Raw genomic sequence first — 11,133 nt, 5'->3', positions numbered from 1 at the left:
TAGCCTGGACAACGTTGTAGAGGACAGCAAGATTGTGCCTGCCCCAGATGATGATGATGATGAGGATCCTCCCCCTGTGCCACCAGCCAAGGCTTCTGCAACTTCTGCTTCTGCCACTCTTTCTGCCGAGATGATTCCTCCTGGGCCTAAGCCTGATCTGGAGATACTGAATGGGCCAGATGGAGTTGTCAATGCCACTCCGATCTCAACCAGGCCTCCTTCTCCTAAAGATGTGGCTTCTGAAGTGAACATGGATCCTTTATAATCTTCGCTTTATACCTTTTTAATATGTATTTGTGGTGGTCCGGTCTGTGGACCTTTTGAACTTTTGGTTTGCGTAGGTTTCCTATGCATAACTCTTTGACACTTGGTTTCTCCCCAGCAACATTTATTTTAAAAAACAAACACTTTAAACTCTTAGGCTACTATTTAGGCGGCCTTCGAGTCTTTTGAATGATGCATTGATTTTACTTGTGTCGATATGCTTGTATTTGGAGGTTTCTTTTCAACCTTTGCTTGGAGGAGGTTGCTCTTCAACCTTTATGTAGGTGTTTTGGGTTTGTTTGGATCGACACCCTTTGAGATGGCGTTTGCCTTATGGGTGTCCCTTTTTAGCCTTTAAAACTATGCCTTTTCTTTGGTTGCCTTGACACCCTTTTAGTCAGCTATATTGTCTTTGCGACTTGCCGTCCGAGCTTCTTAGTCAAATTCCAAACAACTTTCTAGTTAGTGTTCTCGTGTGGAACTTTTTTAGTTTGTTTGGATGACTTCTTAGCCTTGTTTTGGGATTATACTTTTGCCTTTTTGAGTAGTGTTTTCTTTCAAGAGTTTTGTACCCCTTTTAGCTAGACACTTCGGTCCTAAGTTTTTTGACCTTTTCGACCTTTACTCGTTCCCTTTTTCCGAGGTTGCGCTCCTTCTTAGCTGGCATTGACCTATATGCTTTTGTTATCCGGGCTTTTAGTCATATTCCAATAACTTTTTAGGTAGTGTCCCGTTGGGGAAACTTCTCAAGACTTTGTACCCTTTTAGCTGAGCACTTCGGGCCTTGGTTTTTTAACCTTTCTTTGGCCTTTGCGAGATATCTTTTGTCCCATTTCAGTTATCCTTTCATTGGTCCGACTTCTCTGTCGGGCCTTCTTAAGTTATTTTTAGTTATCCCATTTTTAGTTAGACCTCGTCAGGTCACTTTTTATGGGTTACTTTTTATGGGTCACTTTTTATGGGTTACTTTTCATTAGTCCGACTTCTTCTACTTCCACGAGAATCATTTCCTCCATTCCATAAGCAAGTCGGAATGGTGATTCTTCGGTGGTGGAGTGTGGTATTGTCCAATATGCCCATAGGACTTGTAGGAGCTCTTCGGCCCAAGCTCCCTTAGCATCCTGTAGTCTCCATTTCAACCCGACCAGTATGACTTTGTTGGTGGCTTCCGCCTGTCCATTGCCTTGTGGGTGTTCTACGGAGGTGAACTGGTGCTTGATTTTCAAATCAGCCACTAGGTTTCTAAAGCCCGTGCCAATGAACTGAGTGCCATTGTCTGTGGTGATGGAGCATGGAATCCCAAACCTTGTGACAATATTTCTATATAGAAACTTCCGACTTCTTTGGGTTGTGGTAGTGGCTAACGGCTCTGCCTCAATCTATTTTGTGAAATAGTCATTCCTACGATGAGAAACTTGACTTGTCCTGATCCCTGGGGGAATGGTCCGAGGAGGTCGAGCTCCTACTTTGCGAATGGCTAGGGTGAAGTGACACAAATGAGATCTTTGGGTGGTGCGATATGAAAGTTAGCATGCTTCTGGCATGGGGGGCATGTTTTGACGAACTCTAATGTTTCTTTTTGCAAGGTCGACTAGTAAACCAGCTCAAAGTACCTTTTTGGAAAGAGCTCGTGCCCCGAGGCGGTTGTCGCACATGCCACTGTGGACTTCCTCAAAAACTTCCCTCGTAGCGAAGGTCGGGACGCATTTTAGGAGGGGTGTAGAGATTCCTCTCCTATATAGGACGTCGTGTACTATGGTGTAGTACTGTGCTTCTCGTACTAGCTTTTTTGCCTTCTTTTTATCGCTATTTTACGGTTTATCTTGTACTTAATTCAATGGATTTTATCCATTATTCTCACACTTATTCATTGAATTCGCATGTTTTACAGTTTCCTTCCTAATTTTGTGCTATGATTGAAAATATTCTTCTTTGGCCCTAAATTTGCTAACTTGAATCGTCTCTTATTATCATTCGATGCCTTGATAAGTGTTTTAAGTGTTTTCAGGGTTTATAGGGCAGGAATGGCTTAGAGGATGGAAAGAAAACATGCAAAAGTGGAAGGAATACAAGAAATTGAAGGAATTGCAAAGCTGTCAAGTCTGACCTCATCGTATTAAATCGATCATAACTTGAGCTACACAGGTCCGAATGAGGTGGTTTTAGTTGCGTTGGAAAGCTAACATACGGGGCTTCGAAATGATATGCAATTTGCCATAGTTGCCTTGTTGTTAGGCGATGCGTACGTGTGGATGACGTGTACGCGTGTCGAAAATTGCGGGGCCAATTTCTGGGTTATTTTTGTCCCAATTTTAAGCCCGAAAACACATATTAGAGGCTGGGAGTGGAGCAGAATCTGGGATACACTTCTCATTCACATTATTTTAGGTTTTAGATGTAGTTTTCTAGAGAGGGAGGCTCTTTCCTCTCTCTAGGTTTTAGGTCTTAGTTTTATTCCTTTTCAGTTTCAATTTAGTTTCTCTTCTATTTTTAATTGCTCTAGCATTCTAGTTTATTTATTTCCCTTGTTGATTACTTTATGTTGCCAATTTAGTTTATGAATTCTCATGTTAGATTTGATTTCCCTTTTAATGCAATTTGAAGTATTTCATATTTATTGCTTCTTCTATTATTTGTTATCATTGATTTTGCAATTGTTGGTTTTGGATTTTATATTCTCTTATTACTTTTCTATGCTTTTGTTTTATGCCTTCCAAGTGTTTGATAAAATGCTTGGAAGGATGTTAGAGTATATTTTTCTCTTCTTGACTTAGGTTGAGTAATTAGTGACTCTTGAGTTATCTAATGCTTTTGTTGATTGATAATTAGAAGTTGCTAGTTGATTTGAATTCCACTAAAGCTAGTCTTTCCTTGGGAGTTGACTAGGACTTGAGGAATCAAATTGATTTATCCATTTGACTTTCTTTCATAGGTAGAGGTTGACTAAGTGGGAGCAATGGACATTTGTCATCACAATAGATGAAGATAATGAGGATAGGACTTCTAGTTCTCATATCTTGCCAAGAGCTTTATTAGCTATTAGTTTAATTCTTGCAATTTACATTTCTTGTTTCTTATCTCATAAACCCCAAAAGATACGTGTCCATAACCAATAACAAGAATACTTCCCTACAATTCCTTTGAGAGACGACCCAAGGTTTAATACATCAGTTAATTTTATTAGTTTGCTTAAGTGACAACATATTAAATTCGATTGAGGTTGAGTTGTCGGTTTAGATCTATACTTGCAACGTGACTAATTTTGTGAAATTCTTTACCGACGATTAATCCCTCATCAATTTTTGGTGCCGTTGCCGGGGAATTGCAAATGTGTGCCTTATTATTGGTTATTGTGAATATTGTGAACAATTTTGCTTTTTTGTTTCTTTTATAGTTGTTTCTAGTTTTAGGAGTTTGTTTTCATCAATTCTTAATAGTTTTTGTTTTCACTTACTACTATGAATTCTCACCCCTTTGGCTACGAGTTTGGTTCAAATTATGTTGTAGGGAATGGAAGCTATAATGATAACATGCATCAAGGTTAGAACAATCAAAGATGGGAGGAGCCACAAGGATTTGATAAACCCTTTTGGCAACAACCCCCTCCAATGTACCATGAGCAACAACCATTCTACGATGCATCCTAAGACAATGGTTATGGTGGACCTTTTCGTGAGAATCAACCTCCACCAACATACTATGACCAAGAGCCATTCCAAGAGGTATACGAAGATAATGGTTATGGTGAGCACCCTTTTGATTATCAACAACCACCACCATATGCTTATAAACCCCCTCCTCAACATAATTTTGAACCACCATACTCACAAGCCCTTACCACCAAACACACCCATATGACTCTAATCCTTACCCACCATACCAAGAGCCTTACGAGCCATACTTAGAACCACCCCCATTCCAACACAATTACTCTCAAGAACTACCACCTCAATATACACCATCTCCATACCCTCATCAAGAGGAACCACCTTCGTATTATGAGCCCTTTCTCCCAACAAATGAATCCTCCAATCCACCCCAACCTCCCATAGATGATACATTTAGTATTATTCGCCAAGGGCAAAGAGAGCTTCAAACCACACTTACCTCTACTGTCATTGGTATCACCTTTACTCTCCAAGCTCTTATATCCTGTATGAATCCATTAATCCAAGAGCAAGATGATCTCAATTATTCTATTGACATGGAACAAGAGAAAAGGGATAATTTTAGGGATGTAATGGATCGGGTTCACACTCCATACTTCAAGAGAGCAAGAGGAGGCCCAAAAGGTGGAGGTAGGAGAGACCCTTGAAGATGAAGTAGTTGACGAATTAGTGAAGGTTGAATAAGAGGGAAGCTCCATCATTGAAGACAACTCTACACTAAGTGACATCAAGGAGGTGTTTGATTTTGTATTAGAGCAAGTGGAGAAAGCCGAAATTATCAAAGAAGAGGAAGTGGTTAAAGACTTAAGAGATGCGGAACTCCCATGGGAAACTTGAGTCACATAGCCTCCTTCAAAGACGTTTGAATTTGATGTCCAGGAGGGTGTACAACCTCGAAGGCATAACATGGTTGAAGACTTTGAAGAGGTTGATCAAGAGATGGAGATTAAAGAAGAAGAGGCACAACTTCCTATGCCCTTGGTAAACAATGAAGAAGAGACTGAATTGGAAGAAAGCTACCAAGAGGAAGAGGTTGAAATTGAAGAAGCTTGCAAAGAGGTGGAAGTTGTCAAGAAAAAACACAAGGGAGTAGAGCTTGAAATCACCTTGCAAAAGTTGTTGGAGACCCCTCCCCCTAAGTCACCATCATCCTTCACAACATTCAAGTGGGTAAAATTTATATCACTTAGCTTTCTCATTCCACTTGAATATGGTTTGCTTAAGACGAATGGTCAACCTAGGAATATTTGTGGCTTTAAGAGTAAAAGAGATAGAGTTAATGGTTGGAAGCAACAACTGAAGCTCATTATGGTTGGACCATCAAGGTTGAATTGTAAAGGTTGGAGTCATGCTACATTGAATGGGTCTAGGATGTTGATGAGCGGATAATTTATACGCTTTTTGGCATTGTTTTTAGGTAGTTTTTAGTAAGATTTAGCTACTTTTAGGGATGTTTTTATTAGTTTTTATGCAAAATTCATATTTCTGGACTTTACTATGAGTTTGTGTGTTTTTTTTGTGATTGCAGGTATTTTATGGCTGAAATTGAGGGACCTGAGCAAAAATCTGATAGGAGGCTGACAAAGAATGCTGATGCTGTTGGATTCTGACCTTCCTACACTCGAAATGGATTTTCTGGAGCTACAGAACTCCAAATGGCACCCTCTCAATTGCGTTGGAAAGTAGCATGGTTCTGAAAACCGGACCGGACCAACTGGTTCAACCGGAAAAATCAGAAACCGGTTACCTAGCCAGTCCGGGTAACCTCAAAAACCGAATAGTAAAGAACCGGTGAAAAAACCGGTCGAACCGGCGATGAACTGGTGAACTGGAAGAACCGTCCGGTTTTTTGGCGGTTCAGTGGTTTGGAAATTCAAAAGCAAAACGACGTCATTTTGGCTATTTAAAAAAAAAGTAAAAAATGGCGGAGTCGTTAACCTAACCCTAATCACTAATCACTCAGCCACCAAACACCCAAGCTCCCAGCCTCCCCTTTCTTCCCCCCTCACCCACCATTCACAAGGCCAGCAGCGCCACCGATAAATTTTCCTGTGGCGGAGCCGCCGATGATGAAGCTGCGCAGCTCCATTCTCATCTTCCTTCTGTTGCATCCCTCAACCTTCTCTCCGATTCCTGCGATTTCCACATCGATCACTTTCTCCCTGTAAATCTCTCTCTGCATTCGTCTTTCTTTGCTTTTATTATAGTCTTTACAATTAGGTCACAGAGATCGAAAAAAAGAAGAAGTAAACTTAGCAACTGGATTTTGAAAATGTTCGCAATTTTTGACTGAGAATACTGATTTCACTGTGATTGGGGTGATTGGGCCATCTGGAGCTGGAAAATCAACTATTATGAACGAAATTTATGGTTTTGATTCAACTTCACCTGGTCAGTTTATTCTTCACGCAATTTAATTTATTGAATTAATGTTTTCCTAGTTGAGCTTGATTATTGTGTTGTAATTTCCATAATCCATGTGTTCAACTCTGATTTGATGTGTGTGTAAGCTTACAGGGATGCTACCACCTTTTTCCACACAGTCTGAAGAGACCAGAGCCATGGCAAGGCATTGTTCTACTGGCATTGAACCTAGGGCATCTTCTGAACGTATTGTTCTTCTTGATACTCAAGTATGCACCCATGATATCTTAGTTCGTAGCTTGAATTGTTGTGTTCTGGTTTATGCTTTTTGTTTTGCATTTGTAGCCTGTGTTTAGTGCTTCGATTTTAGCTAAGATGATGAGACCGGATGGCTCTTCGACGATTTCAGTGATAACTGGAGAATCACTGTCAGCTGAATTGGCTCATGAGATTATGAATATTCAGGTAAACATTGACTCCCAATTTTTCCCTCTTTCTTTCCGATGAAAATCCAATCATGTATTAACTTGATCACAATTGATAATTTTTATTACTTATATTGCTATAATCTGATGAATTTGACTATGTTGTGGTGCTGCAAGGAATCTTTATAGCTTGTTGTTCTACTTGCATCTATATGCCATGTTGTGCTGGTGGTGTCAGATGGAGTGCATGATGATAGTATGTGGCATTTGATGTTGACGGTATGTCATTTACTTCAATTTTTTAGTTGTTGTTATAGATGGTTCAAGTCTTGTTCAATAATCAATACTTTAAAAAAAGTAATTTTTCCATGCTGTGTAAACTATGTTGTCATTCAGAAGATAGGTTCACCTGTTGTGTCATTTATTATTTGAATGCATTCAATGGGTATCTTCTACTTGTATTGGCTAATCGTGTGTGCGTAAGATTATTAAGTTAGAAATTATTGAATTTTATTAAGTTTAATAATTTTATTTAATATTTAATTAAACAGATTGAACCCTGGTTGAATCCCGGTCGAACCAGTGAACCATTGAACCAGTAACCTCACCGGTTTATTGACCGGTCCGGTTCTCGCAACCTTGGAAAGTAGACATCCAGGTCTTTCCAGCAATATATAATAGTCCATACCTATTCGAGCTTAGAGGACGCAAACTGGCGTTCAATTCCAGCTCTATGCTGCAATCTGGAGTAAAACGCCAGAAACACGTCACAACACAGAGTTAAACGCCAAAAATACGTTACAACTTGGCGTTTAACCCCAAGAGAAGCCTCTGCATGTGTAAAGCTCAAGCTCAGCCCAAGAACACACCAACGTGGGCCCCAAAAATGGATTTTTGCACTTAGACTTATTTTTGCTAGTAGCTAGTTTAGTATAAATAAAACTTTTTACTATTGTGTTTTCATCTTTGGAATATCCTTAGATCATCTTGGGACGTTTAGTTCTTAGACCTTGGGAGCTGGCGTCACGGCCATGCCTGGACCTCTATCACTTATGTATTTTCAATGGTAGAGTTTCTACACACCATAGATTAAGGGTGTGGAGCTCTGCTGTTCCTCGAGTATTAATGCAATTACTACTGTTTTCTATTCAATTCATGCTTATTCTTATTCTAAGATATTCATTCGCACTTCAACCTGATGAATGTGATGATCCATGACACTCATCACCATTCTCACTTATGAATGCGTGCCTGCCAAACACTTCCGTTCTACCTGCGAAAGCTAGAGTGTGTATCTCTTGGATTCGTGACCCACGACGCATGGTTGCCTCGCCTGACAACCGAGCCTCCCATTCCGTGAGATCAGAGTCTTCGTGGTATAGGCTAGAATCCATTGGCAATATTCTTGAGATTCGGAAAGTCTAAACCTTGTCTGTGGTATTCCGAATAGGATCTGGATGGGATGACTATGATGAGCTTCAAACTCGCGAGTGTTGGGCGTAGTGACAGACGCAAAAGGATCAATGGATCCTATTCCGACATGATCGAGAACCGACAGATAATTAGCCGTGCTGTGACAGCGCATTTGGACCATTTTCACTAAGAGAGGATGGGAAGTAGCCATGGAAAGGAGTAAGAATGATTGGATGAAAGCAGAGATTTAGAAGGAATACAGTATCTTCATGCGCTTATCTGAAATTCCCACTAATGAATTACATAAGTATCTCTATTTCTATTTTATGTTTTATTTATCTTTAATTTTTGAAAACCATTATAACCATTAGAATCCGCCTGATTGAGATTTACAAGATGACCATAGCTTGCTTCATACCAACAATCTCCGTGGAATTGACCCTTACTCACGTAAGGTTTATTACTTGGACGACCCAGTGCACTTGCTGGTTAGTTTGTGCGAAGTTGTGAAAAAGAGTGATATTACAATGGTGCGTACCAAGTTGATGGCGCCATTGAGATCACAATTTCGTGCACCAAGTTTTTGGCGCTGTTGCCGGGGATTGTTTGAGTTTGGACAACTGATGGTTCATCTTGTTGCTCATATTAGGTAATTTTCTTCTAATTTTTTTCCAAAAAGTTTTCAAAATTTTTTTTCAAAAAATTTTTTTTCTTTGTTTTCGTTTTTCAAAAAATTAATTTTCGAAAAAAATACAAAAAAATTATAAAATCATAAAAATAAAAAAATATTTTTGTGTTTCTTGTTTGAGTGTAGTGTCAATTTTTAAGTTTGGTGTCAATTGCATGTTTTTAAAATTTGTGCATTTTTCGAAAACTCATGCATGGTGTTCTTCATGATCTTCAAGTTTTTCTTGGTAAGTCTTCTTGTTTGATCTTCATATTTTCTTGTTTTGTGTCTTTTGTTATTTTTCATATGCATTTTTGCATTCAAAGTGTCTAAACTTGAAAAATTTATAAGTTTGGTGTCTTGCATGTTTTCCTCTCTTGAAAATTTTTCAAAAATGAATCTTCATGTTCATCATGATCTTCAAAGTGTTCTTGGTATTCATCTTGACATTCATAGTGTTCTTGCATGTTTTCTTTGTTTTGATCTTAATTTTTCATGTTGTGAGTCATTTTAGTGTTCTTCTCTCTCATCATTAAAAATTCAAAAAAATCAAAAAATATCTTTTCTTTGTTTTACTCATAATTTTTGAAATCTTTGGGTTGACTTAGTCAAAAAATTTTAAAATAAGTTGTTTCTTGTTAGTCAAGTCAAGATTTCAATTTTAAAAACCCTATTTTTTCAAATCTTTTTCAAAATATCTTTTCAATCATATCTTTTTAATCATATCTTTTTTAAACCATATCTTTTTCAAAATCAATTTCAAAATCTTTTCTAACTTCTTATCTTTTCAAAATTGATTTTCAAATCTTTCTCAACTAACTAATTAACCTTTTGTTTATTTCTTATCTTTTTCAAAACCACCTAACCACTTTTCTCTTTCTAATTTTCGAAAATCACCATCTATCTTTTTCAAAATTCTTTTAATTAACTAATTGTTTCAAATTTTAATTTTAATTCTTCTCTTAAATTTCGAAAATCACAAAAGTTTTTTTTTTAAAAATAATTTTCGAAATTCTCTCTCTCTCATCTTCTTCTATTTTTTTATTTATCTAATAACACTTCTCTTGTACTCAAAATTTGAACCCTCTTCTCCCCTCTACCTGTGTTCGAATTTTCTTCTTATTTTCTTCTACTCACATAAAGAAATCTCTCTACGGTGGTAAAGAGGATCCCCATTATTATTTTCTGTTCCCTTCTTTTTCATATGAGCAGGAACAAGGACAAGAACATTGTTGTTGAAGCAGATCCAGAACCTGAAAGGACTCTGAAGAAGAAACTAAGAAAAGCTAAAATACAACAATCCAGAGAAAACCTTACAGAAATTTTTGAAAAAGAAGAGGAGATGGCAGCCAAAAATAATGACAACAACAATAATGCAAAGAGGATGCTTGGTGATTATACTACACCTACTTCCAATTTTTATGGAAGAAGCATCTCAATCCCTGCCATTGGAGCAAACAATTTTGAGCTGAAGCCTCAACTAGTTGCTCTAATGCAACAGAACTGCAAGTTTCATGGACTTCCATCAAAAGATCCCTATCATTTTTTAGCTGAATTCTTACAGATCTGTGATACTGTTAAGACTAATGAAGTAGATCCTGAAGTCTATAGACTTATGCTTTTTCCCTTTTGCTGTAAGAGACAGAGCTAGAACATGGTTGGACTCACAACCTAAAGATAGCCTAGACTCTTGGGATAAGCTGGTTACGGCCTTCTTGGCCAAGTTCTTTCCTCCTCAAAAGTTGAGCAAGCTTAGAGTGGATGTTCAGACCTTCAGGCAAAAAGATGGTGAATCCCTCTATGAAGCTTGGGAAAGATACAAGCAGTTGACCAAAAAGTGTCCTTCTGACATGCTTTTAGAGTGGACCATTTTGGATATATTCTATGATGGTTTATGTGAGTTCTCTAAGATGTCACTGGACCATTCTGTAGGTGGATCCATTCACCTAAAGAAAATGCCTGCAGAAGCTCAAGAACTCATTGATATGGTTGCAAATAACCAATTCATGTACACCTCTTAGAGGAATCCTGTGAGTAATGGGACGCCTCAGAAGAGGGGAGTTATTGAAATTGATGCTCTGAATGCCATATTGGCTCAGAATAAAATGTTGACTCAGCAAGTCAACATGATTTCTCAGAGTCTAAATGGATTGCAAAATGCATCCAACAGTACTAAAGAAGCATCTTCTGAAGAGGAAGCTTATGATCCTAAGAACCCTGCAATGGCAGAGGTGAATTACATGGGTGAAGCCTATGGAAACACCTATAATCCCTCATGGATAAATCATCCAAATTTCCCATGGAAGGATCAAAAAAAAGCCTCAACAAGGCT

The 11,133-nt window shown here is 38.3% G+C and overlaps 1 long non-coding RNA gene and 1 other non-coding gene across 2 annotated transcripts; one reads left to right on the top strand and one right to left on the bottom strand.

Annotated features, from left to right (window-relative positions):
* The first annotated feature begins 6,214 nt into the window (after positions 1–6,214).
* LOC110276437 (uncharacterized) lies at positions 6,215–7,000 on the top strand. Its single transcript, XR_002369124.2, has 3 exons — positions 6,215–6,323; positions 6,450–6,761; positions 6,899–7,000. It is a non-coding gene; the product is annotated as an uncharacterized LOC110276437 (long non-coding RNA).
* Positions 7,001–10,549: 3,549 nt separating this feature from the next.
* Positions 10,550–10,657, bottom strand: LOC127743473 (small nucleolar RNA R71). The gene has a single exon (XR_008004865.1). It is a non-coding gene; the product is annotated as a small nucleolar RNA R71 (small nucleolar RNA).
* Positions 10,658–11,133: the final 476 nt, after the last annotated feature.

This window comes from Arachis duranensis, chromosome 10 (assembly GCF_000817695.3).
Source record: "Arachis duranensis cultivar V14167 chromosome 10, aradu.V14167.gnm2.J7QH, whole genome shotgun sequence".
NCBI lineage: Eukaryota > Viridiplantae > Streptophyta > Magnoliopsida > Fabales > Fabaceae > Arachis > Arachis duranensis.
This window is presented reverse-complemented; position numbering and strand designations above follow the sequence as displayed.